General features: G+C 44.3%; 1 long non-coding RNA gene across 1 annotated transcript; it reads left to right on the top strand.

Moving 5' to 3' along the window:
- Positions 1-14,657: 14,657 nt before the first annotated feature.
- On the top strand, positions 14,658-18,690 carry LOC146208161 (uncharacterized). The gene is made up of 3 exons (XR_014703363.1): positions 14,658-14,832; positions 15,306-15,386; positions 17,987-18,690. It is a non-coding gene; the product is annotated as an uncharacterized LOC146208161 (long non-coding RNA).
- Positions 18,691-18,794: the final 104 nt, after the last annotated feature.

Here is an 18,794-nt window from a genome sequence, read left to right as displayed (position 1 = left end):
GGCCGTAAGGTGCAACAACACCGCCTGCGGGCCCTCCGTCAAGAGCCCGGAGAGGCATACAAGGACCTCGCCGCAGTCGTTGAGCGGCTGGTTCTGCAGCAGCTGCCAGAGGCACCTGAGAACGCCGTGTCCCTGATAGGCACCGAAGCTTTTGTGTATTCCATCGGGAATCTTGGGGTGCAGCGCTTGATTCACTTTGGGCGTCCCGATTCCGTCCGCGTACCCAAGGCACTCGCCATCGAGGTGGAGATGACTTTGCTGGCTACGCGGGGGCCGCCACCTTTTGTCAGACGCAATGTACCGGTGCGATCTGCGGCCCCTACTGCGGCCTCTGCCCGACGCTTTCGCAGCGACCCCAGCGCTGCCTGCTTCCGCTACGGCCAGCGGGGACGCTACGCGAGGGATTTTGCTGGTTCTCCCACACCGGGAAACGATTTGGCTGATCTCAGGGGATCTAAATCTGAAGCTAAGAACGACCGACCTACGCGAACTCGCCTCGATGTCGCGCCGCCAAGTTCACCTACCTAGTGTATCCGTGATGACTATGCGTTCTGATGTGATTCTGCCCCCGGCGCGGCAGCTTGGGCTCGCGGTCGGCTGGACAGCACGATTACTGCCGATGGGATTTCCGAACCCAACCGGTGTTCGACTCGATCCAACTCGCGAAATGACCTCACCTCGGAGCCTGCTCTCTGTGGTCAAAACGAGATCCACGTGTTTCTACCAAATTTAGGCCATGAACCACTCGTGCTGACTTACGGATCACCACTGGGTACAGCGTCCTGACTTGCCGGTCGCGTCTCTCCAGCCTGAGGCTCCTGCTGAACATCCCACAACATAGGCAGCACTGCTGTGGGAATCTCAATTTCGGCCCTAACCTCACCGCCCCTCAATTTAAGACTTGCTGCAGAAATACCGTGGATGTCATGCTGTCAATGCCAACTAACCTGAGTACACTTCATGGGCTCAACTTTGGATCGACACTAAAGACCATGGGCCCATTCACCACCAACCTTGTCGTTTAGTCCCGGCCGAACGACGGGTCATCCAGCAGCATGTGGCCGATATGCTGGACCAGGGCATCATCTCCCATTCATGCAGCCCCTGGTACTCTCATGTCGCCCTGGTACGGAAAAATGATGGGACAATGCGATTCTGCGTTGACAATCGTAAACCTAATGCTAGTGCTCATCTAGATCATGTGTACCACTGCCTCGGCTCGATGATGCACTGGACGGGTTGAAAGGATCACGCTACTTCTCCACCCTAGATCTGCTGTCGGGATACTGGCAAGTGACTCTTCAACACGACGAAACTGAAAAACATTTGCGACTCCCGACGACCTTTACCACTTCAACCGCATGCCATTCGGCCTCTTGAATGCTCAGGCCACCTTCCAGCGCCTGATGTACCGCGTACTGGGCCATATGAAATGGACTACTGCATTGGTTTACCTGGATGATGTTATAGTCTACGTAGCCACGTTCGATTAACACTAGAGGGGCCTGAAGCATGTCGTCGAAGTCCTTGCCTCTGCAGGGATTCGTTAACCGAAAAAATATTTCTTCGGTTTTCCGCAAGTTACGTACTTTAGTCACGTCGTGAACCGGCATGGCATTCGTCCCGACCCTGAAAAGCTGCGAGCACTCATGGCTTACGAAGCCTTTTCCTTTTCCAGGCGGCAAGCGTTAACCTTGTGTGGCTAACCACCCTATGCTACGCCATATTTCGTTATAGTCAGGGTGTAAGGCTAGGGTGGGCTGGACTTTCTCGGAAGCTCCTGTCCCGTCCCCGTGTTGGGCTCGGTGGTGGGTGGCCGCCACCCTGGCCAAACAACATTATTTTTATGGCTTCTTTACTCCCACATGATCGATCCCGAATAAGGGATCTCACCGATGAAACCTCCAAATGTTTCCTGAAAAGTCCAAACAGGTTTCTACGATTTCATGTAGTACACAGTGACAACGCCGAGAAAACGGCCAGACAAATCTCGCCATTCATACTGACCAAGACACTGACAGAAGTAATAGGTCAGGGTTACGACGTGAAGAAACTTCCGATTGGAGACCTTCTGTTGGAAATCTATAATCATCAGCACGAAAAACTCAAATTGAAATCTTTTGGCGAGATCCCTGTGACCGTCAGTCCACATCGTTCTCTGAATAGTGTCCGCGGAGTTATCTCTGACGACGACCTCAGATACCTGACTGAAGAGGAGCTGCTAGAGGGCCTCAAAGAAAAAAACGTAACAGATGTGTGTAGGATAAAAATGAAGCGTGATGACAAAGAGATTCCAACCAAGCACCTAGTCCTGACATTTGCACAAAGCATCCTCCCAGAATCAGTCGAAATAGGCTATGTGAAACTTCAACTCGGGAAATATATTCCAAATCCTCGCCACTGCTTCAAATGCTAATGCTATGGTCACGGCTCTCAGACCTCCCGCGGCCAGCAGAGATGTGCAAAATGTGCTTCCCGTGAACACGACTGCCAGAAATGTGAGGGTAAGCCACATTTGCGTGCCAACTGTCCTGCCTATTCACGCACATGCCCAATATGGAAACAAGAAAAGGAAATCATTACCATCAGGGTCAAAGAAAATTTAACTTTCCGGGAAGCACGAAATCGTGTTCTGTCAAATAAACCTGCCTATTCTGCTGTGGCGCAACAGGGCACTGAGCCACAATAGACTCTGGCACCTGTCCAGGTTTCACACATTGAACCGGGAGCAGGGCCATCCGTGCCCTTGGTGGCTGCGGCCAGCGCTGCGCCACCACCAGAATAACAGGCTGCGCAGACGCCCAGGTCAGCCGGCCCCAAGGCCTCTCACCACGCGGTGAGGGCAAACACAAATGTACCTGTGCGGTCCGCACGGGCGTCCAGCGTGTCAGAAGACGAGATGGACACATGCCAAGGCAGTCCTGTGCCGTCGACGTCGAACGGGCGGCGCAGCTCCTTGGATCGACAGAAGAGATAAGCCCCGAATCAGAAGGCCCGAAAGCAAAACTTAGCCTTCTCTATTCTTTTAATACAAAATGGCTTTTATACAATTGAACTGCAGAGGACATTTAACTAATATGAATGACATAAAACACTTATTATCCCCTCACTCACATTAAGCCTTGTGTTTGCAAGAAACAAATTTAGGTCCCAAACATAAGAACATACTCAAAAACAATACAGTATTCCGTCGCGACCGAGAGCAGGCTCTCAGGTGGCGTTTCCATCATAGTAAAAAATGGAGTAGCAGTTCGAGAACACAAACTTAAAATTAAGTTTGGAGCTATAGCGGTGACCTTACAGGCTTTTAAAACAATAACTGTGTGCTGCATATACTTAGAGCCACACCTTAAACTTAGTATTCATGAATTAGAAGCTTCCAGAGCCATTTTTATTAGTAGGGGATTTTAATGCACATTCCATCCTTTGGGGCAGTAGAAAAACAGATACGAGAGGCGAAGTCATAGAGGATTTTACACTGTGTAATATTATCTGTCTCCTTAACACCGGGAAACCAACCTACTGTTCATCTAGTTGAGTAAATATGAGCTGTATTGATTTATCTTTCAGCTCACCCTCTATTTTTACAGATTTTAAATGGGACGTTTTACAACCCATACGGAAGCGATCACTTACCTGTACTAATCAGCTTAACATCTTCACCACAAATCCTCCCATCTAAGCCGCGACGCTGGAAGCTGCATTTAGCCGATTGGGCACTGTTCCGAGAGAAGGCCAGCCTAGAAAAAATTACTTCAGATAAATATATTATAGATGAACTATATGATGCTTACGCAAATTGCATTCTTACTGCAGCGCACATAGCAATTCCTCAGTCTTCTGGAGTGGCGAAACAAAATCACGAAGTCTGGTAGCCCGATTCATCCGTTGCCAAGCCGAAAAAACCTCCTGGCAGAACTATGTAACATCAATAAACAGCTCAACAACATCAAAACAAATGTGGGAACAGGTTCGAAATCTAAATGGCAGCTACTCTCCATTTACCATTCCCCCTCTAACAGCCCCCGCAGTACAGACAACTGTACAAGAACAGGCCGACATTTTAGATGAATATTTTTCTGCAGTTTCCAGTTCATCACACTACACTCAAACATTCCTAAAATACAAAAACACAGCAGAGAAACAAGAACTCCCAACAAGTTGTGGTACAAAAGAACCGCATAATAGCTTAATTACACTACAAGAAATAAAAAAATGTCCTAGCTGCCGGTAAACAGACTGCACCTGGTCCTGACCAAATTCACTACTAAATGCTCGTCCACCTATCCGAACCTGCTATAGAGGCACTAATAAATTTTTTAACAAAATTTGGGTCGTAGGAGAATTGCGAGAGGCGATGAAAAAAGCTGTTGTACCCTTTTTGAAACCTGGAAAAGAGCCGACATCTCCTGGTAGTTACAGGCCCATTGCACTCACCAGCGTTTTAGTAAAATCATTTTAAAGTAATTTAAGCATCATACTAACTTTTGTTTTAGAATCTCACGAACTTTTAAATATTTAAAGGTGCGGTTTTAAAAAAGGATGTTCAACAACTGACCATCTCGTGCGTCTCGAAAACACTATCAGAAAGGCTTTTATGCACCGACAGCATTGTCTTGCCGTTTTTTTTTTACCTTGAGAAGGCATATAATACAACTTGCGAGGTTTGGGATATTGCACGACCTTGCAGATTTAGGCATACGTGGCAGAATGCCTCAATGTCAATGTCTCCTCGAAGGACAGCTACTTCCCGAACGAGACAAGATACGAGTCTTAGGAATGTGGCTTCAGAGCAATCAGCGATGCGGCCATACGCTCGGCCTTTTCAAGCAATCGACCACTCAGGTCGCCAGGATGATCCCGCGTGTGTCGCAGAAGCGGAGCGGTATGCGAGAGGGGGATAACCTGCGCCTGGTTCAGAGCCTGGTACTCAGTTGCGTAGGCTACGCCCTCCCGTATTTCAACCTCAATAAAGGAGAAGTGGAAAGTGCAGATATCATCATCCGCAAAGCTTACAAGACAGCTCTGCACCTACCAATGAACACCTCCAACGCAAAACTACTAGCTCTTGGCGTTCACAATGCCTTCGAAGAGATCAAAGAAGCCCAACTGGTCACGCAGATAGCCAGGCTCCAGCAGACTCCTACGGGGCGCTCGCTTCTTAGGCGAATGGGGCTAGGTGCAACTGCGGACATCGAGAATCATACTGCGAGCATACCGGACGCAATTCGCCAGACGCTAAAGGTTAGCTCCCGGAACATGGACCCCAACTTGCATGTGGCCCGTAGAGCAGCCCGGGCGAAGTATGTACAACAAAATTTAGCTACAATATCCACAACGGTATACACGGACGCGGCTCCGTATACAGGAAGCTCACATAACAGCGCAGTGACGGTAGCTATTGATTCCAAACTAAAGGAACTAGCTAGCTCCTCAGTCAGGGATTGCACGGTAACCGAAGGGGAGGAGCTGGCCGTTGCTCTAGCGGTGGTAGCCGGGTATCGAAGCAACACGTCCCTTACCATTCTTACAGATTCGAGAGGAGCGTGCCGTAACTACATGAACGGCCGCATAGGTCGCGCCGCGCTCAGGCTCCTCCAGAGCGCGACCCCATCAAAAGTCAAACACAACATCTACTGGGTGCCAGGACACACCGACATATCGGGGAACGAACGCGTCGATGAGGTACCTCGAGGGTACACGAGCCGAGCTTCCTCCCAATCGGACGATCTACCCGAGCGAGTCAGCCCTACGTACTCAGACATTCTGAACTACTATAAGGGGGTACGGATCCGCTATCCGCCGCCTCATCGGCATCTAAAACAACAAGAGGCAGTATACTGGCGAAGACTACAGACAGGAACATTTCCAAACCTGCATATCCTAAGCAAGACTTAGCCGTTGCAATATCGGGACACCTGCCCATGGTGTGGTAGCAAACCTTCGTTATACCACGTCACGTGCCAATGTAGAAATAACGATAGCTTTAGTAAAGCCCCGAGTGCGGAACAGTGGGAGAGCCGGCTCTCCAGCGGCGATCTGGATTGCCAACTAGGTCTGATCCAGCACGCCCAGCGAGCAGCGAAGCTCAGCGGAGCCCTGGAATAGGGGCACCGACCCTGTGTGAAGACGGAAGATGGACCTCTTCCGCTACTAGCACAAGACCTTCCTAGAGAAACTAACGTATTTCCTATCCCATCCTATCCTATCCTAAATGTTTTAAGGGACCTTCTGTCACATCGTTCGTTTCAAGTACGTCTTGGAACCACCTTGTCAAGAACCTTTCTGCAGGAGAATGGTGTACCCCAATGGTGCATTTTAAGCACAACACTTTTCGTTGTAAAAATGAATACGATTAGCAAAGTAATGCCAAATTCCATAATGTATTCACTCAATGTGGACGATCTTCAAATAGCCTACACATCGTGCAACATGTCCACATGTGCGAGACATGTCCAATTAACAATAAATAAGCTAACGAAATGGGCCAGTGATAATAGGTTAAAATTTTCTCCACAGAAGACAGTGGCACTTATGTTCTCACTCAAACGAAGCATAAAGCCCAACCCTACCTTACACCTAAATGAAATCAAATTGTCCGTAAACAATAACCACAAATTCTTAGGCATTAATTTTGACAAAACACTGACTTTTCTCTCCCACATACAAACACTAAAGAAGAAAGCCTCCAAATCCCTAAACATCATGAAGGTCCTTTCACGTAAATATTGGGGATCTGATAGGGCATGCCTTTTGCATATATATCGCTCTGTTGTGCGCTCCTTCTTAGACTATGGAAGCATATTTCATGGATCAGCTAGGCAATCATATTTAAAGAAATTAGACCCAGTCCATAACTTCGGCCTCCACCTTGCTTGTGGTGCATACAGAACATCTGCTGTGGATAGCCTCTATGTGCAAACTAACGAGCCTTCACTGAAAGATACACGAGCCCATGTCCTCAGAATAAAGTAAAAAAAAAAAAAAAACCTGTGCTATTCAATAGTCACAACTTGCCTCTCCAGAGTCACTTTCACAAATAGACCTTAGACAACGAGGCCACTGATAATGCAGTTCCCAGAGATATGTTGCAAACTCCATATTCTGGACACATTACCGAATATCGCTCAAAATAACAGCCCTCCACATCGAGGGTACAATCTTCCGACAATCTGTGATCTCACTCTCACACAGTTTCCAAAGACTAAAACCCAACAGGAGCACATTATTCAGGAATTTCTTAAACTTCAGGGAGAATACAGAAGCTTCACAGAGTTTTATACCGATGGATCGAAAACAACTGTGTACACGAGAAATGCAGTTGTGCGAGGAGATTCCGAGGAAATAATGACTTCCACACTGTGCATCTATTTTCACTGCTGAATCCCACGCCATTTCTGCTGCCGTAGAGAAAATAGTAAAAGAGAACGTTACAAACAGCATTATTTACACAGACTCCCTAGGCGTCCTGACAGCTTAAATCTAAGAAATGCAGCCGCTCCGGTACTCGGAGACATAATTCACAATATAACAGCCATTGCTTGAGGATATAACATAAAAGTCTGCTGGGCTCCGAGTCACGTGGGTATTAAAGGCAACGAGGGAGCAGACACATGTGCTGCTAAAGCCCGTGACAAGTAAATGAAGTGTATAAACATACCCTACAAAGACTGTACAAAACTTGTACATCGCAAACAAAAAGAAAAATGGCAGTCTTCCTGGAATAGTGAAGTGGATAACAAACTACACTTAGTAAAGCCCCTTTTGGGAGAATGGATGTCGTGCCGGCATCAGGAACGTTTCATTGAAGTAATACTATGCCGCCTCCGCATTGGACACACGTACCTGACACACAATTTTCTGTTGACAAAACAAGACAAACCTCAATGCGAAGAATGTGGAGAACAACAAACTATTACCTACGTTTTATTCTCATGTACAGGTATCGAAACACTAAGAAAAATATTTTACCCCATTTTACAAACAACACATTCCTTTTCGCCCAAAATTGATTTTAAGCGAAGATGTACTTGTAGATTTGTCGTGTGTTTTCAGTTTTCTAAGGCAAGCAAATGTCTTACACAAACTGTAGAATAAATCAAGTGTGCATCAGTAAACAAACTGAAACCTCGTGCTTGGCACATCATTGCGTTAGCAGCTTATGCGCCCTAAAAACCAACGCAACCCGTTTCCTAAAAGGAGGCTTTCTAAACAAACTGCAGTTTAAACACATCCGTTTTCCCCCCTTTTTTTCACAAAACAAATCAACCTTGCTCTTGGTGCATGATAGCCTTAGTTGCTTATGCGCCAAAAAACCCAACATAACACACAACAAACATACTCACTGTATCAAAGGGTGTATTTACTAAATCGATCTCTCAATATTCGCGACCTTATTACTCGAAGCAAGTTCTCCCATATATCCTTCTTTCATCCTTATATTACGGTGACTGCCCATCTGCAGCTGATCGCATGGCTCCCGGCCATCATCTTTCACCTCGGGCTGATCATCCCTGCAAAGTGCAGCCCATATTCGCACGAACGCCAAAATATAAAACCTCATCCTTACTGTTATCTACTGAAAACTGGAACTCACTGCACAGTGCACGTATAGCTAGTAAAACAGCTTTATCACAATTTCAAGTAAAAACTTTGGCGCACCTTGGCTGGCTCTCTATATTCACTGTGATATTTTATTTCGTCATGATTTGCTATTCATGACTATTGATTCACCTATGTACTCGTTAGTGAATGCAGCGCTGTGTGCTTCAAGTTGTATGAGTGCATTTGTTAACTAATATGTGTCAAGATTATGTATTGTATGGTTTTATGCCACACAAATGTTTTTTTTTTTAATAACATTGTTTTTGCCTCAGGGCATAATCGAATATGTAAAAATAAAGGGGGTATTAAATGAAAGAAAAAAGGTTAGCTGATCTAATAACGTTCAAGAGAGAGCGATGATAAGGCCCTTGAGTCCATGCAATGTATGAATATGAGTTGTTCGGCGAACAGTTGTGGACGCCGCGGCCGTAATCGGGCAGTGTTGCACATGCGCGTGTTACTCCAGACTGAGCAGTTATGTGTCACATAAAACCATATGTGTTTTAGCGGCGCAATGGATTAACACATATGGTTTTATGTGTTAATACATTCCTACATACGCGAAGCAAAAGGATGGCACCGCGTCATGGGTGCCATCCTTCTAATCAAGTAGTTGTCGATTGCATGCTTCGAGTTACTGAATGTAATCCATGGAGGTTGCGTAATAGCAAGTGCAATGGCGACCCACGGCCTCGAAATAAGTCGAAGTTAGTCTGATGTAGTTAGAGAGGGTTGAAGAGAGTTGTTAGTGACTGCAGTGGCGTGGACTGGGTAGCAACGGCACGAAGCGGCATCCACATAAGCCATAGCTAGTTGCCGTCCGTACTGACACCAGAGCGCGGAGGCTCGCGTCTCTCCGAAGGGGGGTGTTCGGCATGCATATGCTTAGGCAGGGGATTAACGGTTAGGAGGGAGGAGATGTGGGAAAGGGGATCAAATTGCTCAGAATGGAAAGATGATTGTTGCTGACCATGAGTATTAGTGTATAAAAATATAAAACATTAGATAAAATAAAGAAACAAACAATCGAAATATAAAATAAATAAAAGCTAAAAACTCAACAGGAAAGAAAGAAAATGTGTCTGTGTGAGAGAGAGACGCTAACGCGTCATACCCTTAACGGCGGAGCTTAAGTGTCCCCCTAATGTTTTATAGTATTATATAATATAAATCTGACTTTATGAACACAGCCAGTTGCACCAAGCATTGGCACTTCGCAGTAATGTGAGTTGACTTTTCATATTTCTTTTCGTTTCAGCCGAGTTCCTCTTCCTTCGAGTTCCTCGAAGCTTCCCATGACAGCACTTTCATATGAGGTTAAGGCTTCCAATGTCTGCTATCTGACAGAGGGAATAAACAAGAAATCGGCATGTTTACAAAATCAACTGAGTTTCAGGTGGCTGTCAATTAGCGAACCATCGGGCGACTCGACAAAACGCACAAAAGTGAAAAGCAAACTTCGTTATTTTATCGGCCGCACTAGTAGGTATGAAGGCACAGAATGCAAACCTGAATCACGCGCTCTGGACGCGGACCGGACTTCCCGTGCATTGTCACGTGATAACATCTTTCGAAACGGGCTGGACGTGAGCATATTACAACACACTAATGGGATGTCATCTTCTCCTGCTTTACTAGACGCCGCGGGTTTGGCAGCCGCTTTTGCAGCGTGAAACACGCACCTCGCGCGCACTAGACAGCCGTTTCGCTCTCTGCACTAAGCGCTACAATTTCGTACGACTGTGAAAAGTAGTTTCGGTAATCGTGCCCTTGTCTTAAATCAAATACACAATGGTAAATTCAACCTACGTACAAAAGGTTTCAAAGAACGCATTTGAACTATAGCGTTCGGTATACATGTATTGCTCTTCTACCGTGCCCTCCGTCGAAGCATAAGCTTATCATTCAAGTTAACAAGGCTCCATAGCACGCAAAACAACCTTGCTTTTATAGATGACAGCACGTTCTGTGAGCTAGCTCTCAGTCAGAGGGACGTGCAGTAATGCATTACATGATGCAAGTGACACTTGTAAAACCGATTAGGATTGCAAACGAGGGGTCGCATACACGCGTATACCTTGTTTCCGTTCGCACCTACGACGGTGCCCTTGCTGCATAAGGGTACGCAGCAATGCTGGCATCATTCCGAATAGAGCTTGGTGCTAGCAGCGACTGCTGCGATGTTAAAAAATGAAACAATCGCTTGTGATCATTCCAATGCACCTTGCGGTGCACGCACGGGTTCCACGAAGGCGCTGGTTGACAGCGTACTCGATGGGAGGCGCGGGCGGACTGAGCAAAACATGGCCGCCGCGCACAGTTTTTGTCTCTTTCATTAGATGGCGCTAACTTTTGTAAAGCCTCTATTGGTGTTCCTCTCTATTTCTCTACTATCACTGTTGTTTGGTTAATGTTCGCTGTTCAGTGCATACATTGCTAACCTTGCTGAGGGCATAGTTTTTTTCAACCAAGCGAAGGTTTTAGTATTGAAGTGGCATGTCGCATTCCTCATTTTCGCTCTACACTGGTCTCGAGTGTCGTCTCCTCAGAGGCAAAGATCTGAAGTGCACTGGGCAGCTGATGTTCAGCTGTTCGTCTACCAAGTCCATTCCCATTCAGCGGCCTTCCTTCCTATCTGGTCTCCTCCCAGCAGCAGTTATGCCACATACCAACTTGCCCTGATCTATAGAGTCTCCTGCTATGAGATAGGCAGCTATAGAAACTTAAGCCAGTCGTTAACATTCTGACTTGCTTTGAAGGGCAGCACACTTTTGAAAACACCTGTAGGAAACATTTTCTTAATGTCGCCCTGAATTGCTGCATTCTTTGCCTCCTTGTAAGAAAAGATTGAATCGATGGTAGCCTTACGCCACCTAAAGATACCCGAAACACGAACTTTCATCTATTTTTATTATACACTTCATGCGGCGTGCGACGGCACCACCCGACGTTCGCTTCTACGCGTGCCGAGGCTTCCCGAAGCCTCCCTGCCAATGGGGTCGACTATGGTGTTTCTTGTTTGAGACACATGTCATTTCCTGTATATAACGACCGCTTCCGGCAAAGCGCTCTATTTTGAACTTCCGATTTGCGCACTTGCAATCCTTTCCGAAACTTTCGCCGTTTTTCTTGCCACGGCACTGGAAAAATGTTAGAAACGGTGAGAATGACGTAACAAAAATTATTCTCAATTTTTTTTCCCTGAACTTTTACATTTTCACTTAAGCCAACTCACGAAATGGGTTTTAGAAGTGCTCTTAAAAAAGCTATTTTCAAGAAGGAGCCGCCGCGATAGGAGTAAAGCGACTTGTATTGAGGGAGCCTAGAGATTTTACTGCCCTAAACGGCATGTTTAGTTCGCGCAAAATACTTTTTTTTTTCAGTACTTTTGTAAAAAACTGGTTGCTTGACTATTAAACAATATATAAGAATTTCCAGAAGTCTCTAAATACCGCAAAAGTTGAACATCATCTTCTGCCTAACTGTACACTGTAAAAACAAAAACACCTTTTTGGGCATTTGTCTAATTCAAAACACCCTTACACCCCGAGTCTAGGGTGTTCGTGCCACTGGAAATCACCTCTTGCATGTCAAATGGCTGCTTTGGTTGGAGAATATGCCTTAGGGTGTTACGGGCAAGCAATATCACCTAACATGCTGGGGGTATATGGCTGCGTAACTTCGTAGCCTTTTATACGCAAGCGGCGCTGCTAATATAACCCAACACCTAAATAAAGCACCAAAAGTAACGCTAAAATTAAAATTACACATGAGTGCTTTCTAAAAATGAAACAGAAACTGAAACAAAATTTCACCGCCAGGAGGCCGCCGGTAGCTACGAACGCTCTTTTCAAATTTCACAATATGGCCGTTAGCATTGTGGAGTGCGTTTCGGCCACGTTTCGGCGAATGCTGAATGTGCTTCTTCGATTGTTTACCCTCGTGAAATGTGTTGCATTTCCCATGCATATGTGTTACAGAAGTGTGTACGCTTGTGAAGTGCCTTCTACATGTGGTGTTTAACGCAAACGGGCATTTGTCGTGTCGGCAAGTGTCCGGGCTTCTTTTTGCTTTGCTCAGGCCGAAGGACTGCTGCACCGCTTTATGTTTGAGATGTTCGAAAGAAGGCATGGACGATTTTTTCCTCTGCGTGACTAAGAGGTATATGCGCCGACTACATTGCACTCGCGCTGAAATCGCACTGGTTGGTTCGGTGCCGGTGATACGAAGGCGGACAGCGTACTGCGCGGCTGACGCAACCGTCTGTAAAGGTAAGCCTATTCTCACGCATATTGCGCTTTGTGGGAACAGTGTCCTACCGGATTGCTGCATTCTGTGTCTTTTTGTGCCGGAACGCTCCAGAATGTGCTGAAATGAAAACGTGAGACAGCCAAAATGACATCGCACATGTGGTAGATGTCGCGGCGAGTTACACAGATTTCGCGCAAGAGCATCAGTCTCAACTTTCTTGAACAGAAATAATGTATGTGCTACGTTTCCTTGCATTTTGTACGCGCAGGAGGTTCACGAAACGATTTTCGTTTCTTGACAGTTTGATACTTGCGCTCAGTTCGCAACGACTCGGTTTTGTTCTACCGTTTCCGTTCGTGCGGCAAGGTCATGTTGGCGTACTACCTTAATTCTCCTAGCACTTTCGACTCCCCCCTCCTCCCTTATCTCTTACACTTCGCGCTCGCTCTCCTGAAACCTCCTTCATGCTTCATCTTCTTTCCCTCGGAGCGCTGCACCCCCCCCCCCCCCCCCTTTTTTTTTTATTTACTCGGAGCATAGGCGCGCGCCGTCCTGCTGCTCGGGGAGCGTCCTCCCGCAGCTGTTCTGTTTTAACTTTTTGTTCGAGGAGGCTATGTTCGTTCTCGGCGGCCGTTCAGCGCGGCACGCCTCTGCGCTCGTGCTCTCGGCATCGAAGTCCGCTGGTCGGCCGGCCTGGTTGCATAATAGTTTATTCCAAACTGCGTAAACTATATGCCGCTATCATCAGCCTATGTTAACTTCCCCGCGTCTGGATTTGCCTTTTTTAATCACAATGGGAGCATTTTTCATTTTACGGGGACCATATTTTGCGGTTGCATGGAGTGTGAAGTTGCTTTTTTATCATGCTGCTTTTGTTATAGCGTTTACTTTCGCTCTCGAAGAGTCATTTAGGTACGTATTTTATTTTCAGCAAGACTTCAATTAAGGCATTTGTACACGTGCTAAGTCAGCTGATGTGGTTCAAACCATCCAGTTTTCATTATTTTTGTGGTCACATTTCAACATAACTAACTGTTTGACCGCATTACTTGATTTTTGTAGTGTCTTTAGACTAGAATAAATGGATATTCGATGCCTGATGCCTCAGCATTCAAGTAGAGGTCGACAGCTTGAATTCGGTGGCCAAATATTGTACCGGATGTTGCTATTACAGAGTTTGATTCTGACCAGATGTTTACTTTTTTTTGTCTTTTGCTTAAATGTACATATGAAGCGGTTATCATAGCCTTAGTCGCATATGTTTACCTGCTTTGCTCAACACAGTGCGCATATTGCAGGCAAATTTGTGACTTACTGTTATTAAAAAATTTGTAATGTATGTGTTGAAAGCAGTTTACTGATTTAAAGGGCCCAGAAAACAATTTGACTTTCATATGCTAACGATGTATGTCTGTAGATTGCCTCTAAGAATTGAAGCCTACTTTTTAAAGCTGAGCGGGGACCCTTAGTTTAGAGATATATTACATATTTTATTGCCATTCAGCCGTGTGCCAAGTTGAGGGGAGGAGGATCATAATTTTTGCTTTGTTATTTTTTATATTAGACTTTCCTTAATATTGCTTGCAGTTTGGTGATGAGTAGCAAAATACTGATGGCTTTTGCAGTTTTCTAACCTTAGTAAATATTTGTATTTGCTGTTTGCTAATGCCAGTTTTTTTTTTTTTTTCTGATATGTACAAAGGCATCAATTGCCTTAGCTTTTGTACAATGATTTTTAATATTCAGTTACTGAAAACATTGAGTAAAATGAATTCTTTATGGCTACCATTCACACAAACTTGCAGTTCTTACATGACGTCAACATGCTGATCAAGAAGGACGGCAAAGAGGCAGTTGAAATTGGCCTTAACAAGACACCTGTCTTGGTTTTGAAGGACACCATTCGTGCAAGAAAAAAGGACATTGCCCGGGTGCTCGAAGTATGTTCTGGGGGAACACGTGAAAGGAGAAAGAAGCGTAAGTATTAAGCTGTTTCCTTCTGTTTGCTGCATGTGCTATCTAGTTGGCAGTTTTTCGCTAAATGCCTACATTTTTGCCATTTTGCATTGCCTTAAGATATACTAAAAACATGGCTGAGCATCAGAAATAATAATAAAACCATAACTAGTCTGTGCGTTTCTTCATATGTAACAATTTTTGCATTAGCTAAATTTAAATTACCTATTATTCTTCTCCATTGTAATGGTGCAGCCTTTTCGAATCTGTTCAACTAGTAGCAGAGAATTAGGTGATACCTGATTCAAATCTTCACAAGCTTTGCTATTTTTTGCTGTAAGATGTTTGGCTTTCAGTTTGCGTGCCTCTACATGTTTTCAATTTTGTTTATTTGCCTTCCTAAATTAGACAATAAATTATCGCCTCAAAACTCGGCTGTCTCTTTTTACCTGCAAGGAGGTACACCATTGTTCTGTTGCTTATTTCTATTGTAGATGTACAGACAGTATGCATTCTGCAACTCTTGGCAAACATTGGGAACCAGCCGGGAGCTCTGGATGTTGTTTGTATCATTTGTAAGTTTTCTCTTTGTCATTTGAATATTCAGGAAGCCTACTTGAAACCGACATTATTAGCGAATTTTCTTTGTTTCTAAAATGGCTTACAGTCTAACTTGTAATATGTATTAGTGATTCATAATTCAAATAGAAATACTGCACAAGTTTTCATCACAACTGTGAATTCTTTGCTGTGAAAGGATTATTTGTACTGTAAGTACAATCAAAAGCACTTTTAAGAGACTGCTGCCATCACATGCTTACCACGTCGTATTGCATACAAGAGTCATCTGATGAAGCACTGGTAATGTCAAGATTGGTGCAGTGTGCCATTTGACTAAGCACTCTGCTGTAGTGGACCAGCAGTGCTTTATCAGATGGCTCTTGCAGGCAGCTTGGTGGGGTTTAGCATTTGCTGGAAAGGGGTCTCTCAACCTGCCCATGCATGCTAGTACCTAACATGTTCCTAATCTCTGGAATATATAATCTGAGACTGCTTCAAAAGAAATATTTGCCGCATTGTCTTATCCTACAAGCTTCTGAAGGTGGGTAATGCAGTTTAATAGTGGTTTTAAAAAAATGCTGTAATTTGCTAGCCAAGTTTGAAATGATGTAATAATTTTAATTCTTCTGAGATTAGGTTTACCAGATTGGTTGGGAGAAAATACTGCTTTGTTTCAAGGTTCATGCTTTATAAATATGCTAACACAACTACAATGCTAACATTTCATGCATTAACCATGTGGCACTGTTATAGACATTCTCATTTATAGTAAACATTCTCAATAAATCCAAATTGTTTTTTTGCATTTCAAGTTAGTCAACATATTTTTAGTATTCGAACCTTTAGTATTTCAAAGTGCTCAGACTGCCTGCCGCTATAACGATTACAACTTCTTGAACACTTGAGCTTTCTGCCGCCTCTCGAGGCTCACCACTGATGTTCTGGATGTCTGTGTGCTATGCGTGGAAAATGTTTTAACATGCCATGCTTCAGTGTTGACATTTTTTAGAGCTTCTGCTGTTTGGTTGTTTGGTAATGCTCTGCTGTTGCACATGTAATTGTCGCTCAACTCAAAGCTCCAGAGTACACTTTCAATGAATAATGTGTGATAAGTTTCAGAACTGCCACTAGAGCAGCGAGAACACTTTTTCCTTGTTACTAAAACTTAAATGTAAACACTTCAGGAAGCATTGCGATGACCTAGGGCTTGGCTGGTTCATACTTAGCACAAGAAGAAGTGCAAAAGTTCAGAAATGCATTATGTGTTATGTATTACATGCACTTTGTTTTTTTTTTTTTTTTTTTTTTTTTTGTAGTGCCCCATCACTAAGTATGCTCTTTCCACGTTTTTTTTTGTTTGGTTCTGCAGTATCTACTTGGCCAGTGCAGGGTATGCTGTAGGCCTTGTGTGAAGCCTTCAGTTGAGCCAGCTGTTAATATTTTAGTAGTGAACACCGTGTTCCAGTGCTGTCAACAAATCATTAATAATTTTGAAAGTAGCATATAACTAGTTTCATTTTCAGTTGCAAGATATTCAGCAGTGGGTAAAGTGAGGATCAGAACTGCACCAATCATGGTTGCTTGAGAAAGATGCTCTCCCATTAATGCTAGAAAAAAGAAACTGCTTTAATTTTATATTCAAGTGCACATTGAGTTCCAAGAAAACTGTGCTTACTGGGGCACTGTTATTCAATTGCCCCATTTCTCTGCCTATTTCGAAAATGATACTGGGACCAGTGCAGCCCCAGCATCCATTCAGAACTTGTTTCAGTGCATTGTGGGATACCAGCAGAGCACCTGCATCTTTGTAAAGTAAATTTCAGTATTTTCTCCCATCATACAAGTGCAACCAGTGTCTTCGCGTCACAGCTTCGCTGAATCTCGCCGACCACTAGCGTACCCAACAGAAATGTGTGAAAAAGAATTGGTTTCGCACTGGAAGGTGGCGGTTTCTGTAATAGGGCAGTTCAATTTACAAATGCTGTTAAACCATTATGTAAAATACAAGGCAGTATTTTTGTCTTTTGGCCTGCATTACCAGTATTTTTTTTAATTTGTTACCTTTTTTGAAACAATTTTTTCCGGTTGAAATCATCCAAATGCTGTTAGGAGCGATAGAAATCCAGCTGGTATTTTTTTCCTTCTGCATACTTTAACAAGCTATTGGTTATTTACATTTTTAACTATCATATTAAACATTCCAGTTCATGTGAAATGAAAAGTTTGTGGGGCAGCGTGGAAGTTCTCTAACCCAGGTGCTTTTGTTGGGTGTAGCCATTTTTATTCAACAAAATAGCTTGCATAATCTGAAAATACCATGCAACAGTATGCTGCATGAATAAAAATGGGTTGACCTTACATGCTCTCATTTATGACTTGATCAAACACTGCCAGCTTTGTGCCTTCTGAATCAACCATAACAGTATACTCTGCATTGTTAATTGTGAGATACCACTAGTTGTTTCTGATGGGGCCCTTTTCCAGCACACTGCTGTAAACTAAAGGGGCATTGGTGTATTCTAAATATAGAGTAGAAAATATGTTGAATTTGCTCAGGCGCAATGGACATTTATACAGCTGCTCTCTTATGCACTTCTTTCACATTTTTTTCAAGGAACAGGAAGAAAAGCCTGCCACGCCCTGCGTCGGATATACTGGGAGCAGCATCAAAGAAGCTGAAGAGCATTTCTTCTTCATTGAGCACCGGAAGCTTCTTCGAGTCATCGCCTCTACGTAGGGTATTGTTGCAAAAATGGGTTGATTTTGGCTGTTCAATCTGTGATATGACAAGGCGTCCGATAATTTTTGCTGCTTTATAGAGCACCTCTTTTTGGGCGTATGTGTGTTGAAGTCAAGATGCGCTGCACGACGCTTTATTTCATCGCACAAGGCCGAACTTTATGCAAGTGCACGTGTTGACACTGACAAAGTGTAGGATTATTATTGTGTACTCCGATTATTGTTGCATACCACGAAAATTTTTGTTGTTTTTTAAGAAATGTCACCATGCTGTTGTGACATTGTGACATGTGTGCATTGTTCGGATATGTTTTTCAAAAAAATTGTATACTTTGTTGTCTGCATTTGTTGGAACTGTTTTGCTTCTTTCATTTTTTTTAGGTATTTACGTCCATAACATGTATGTTTTTGCCCGTCTGCTAGGCTCTCGGTTGAGAGCGGCCGTATTGTCAAATAAATGAGGTTCCATAGCGCAAAGCAATGAAGGAACAGAACACAAGTACCCCTCCTGACCCCCTCCCCCAATGGCACCCGAGCACCCACTACTCCGAACCCTGACCCTTCTATGCCGAATAAAATGCTTCCAGTTACCTTCTGTGTTTGAAGCTGTGACATTCTTTCGTAACATGCTCTGTGAATTTGAGAAAACAATCATACTGGCATGGGCCATTCTAGATGTCAAA

This window comes from Amblyomma maculatum, chromosome 1, assembly GCF_055883805.1.
Source record: "Amblyomma maculatum isolate TAMU_Amacu chromosome 1, ASM5588380v1, whole genome shotgun sequence".
In the NCBI taxonomy this organism is placed as follows: domain Eukaryota; kingdom Metazoa; phylum Arthropoda; class Arachnida; order Ixodida; family Ixodidae; genus Amblyomma; species Amblyomma maculatum.
This window is presented reverse-complemented; position numbering and strand designations above follow the sequence as displayed.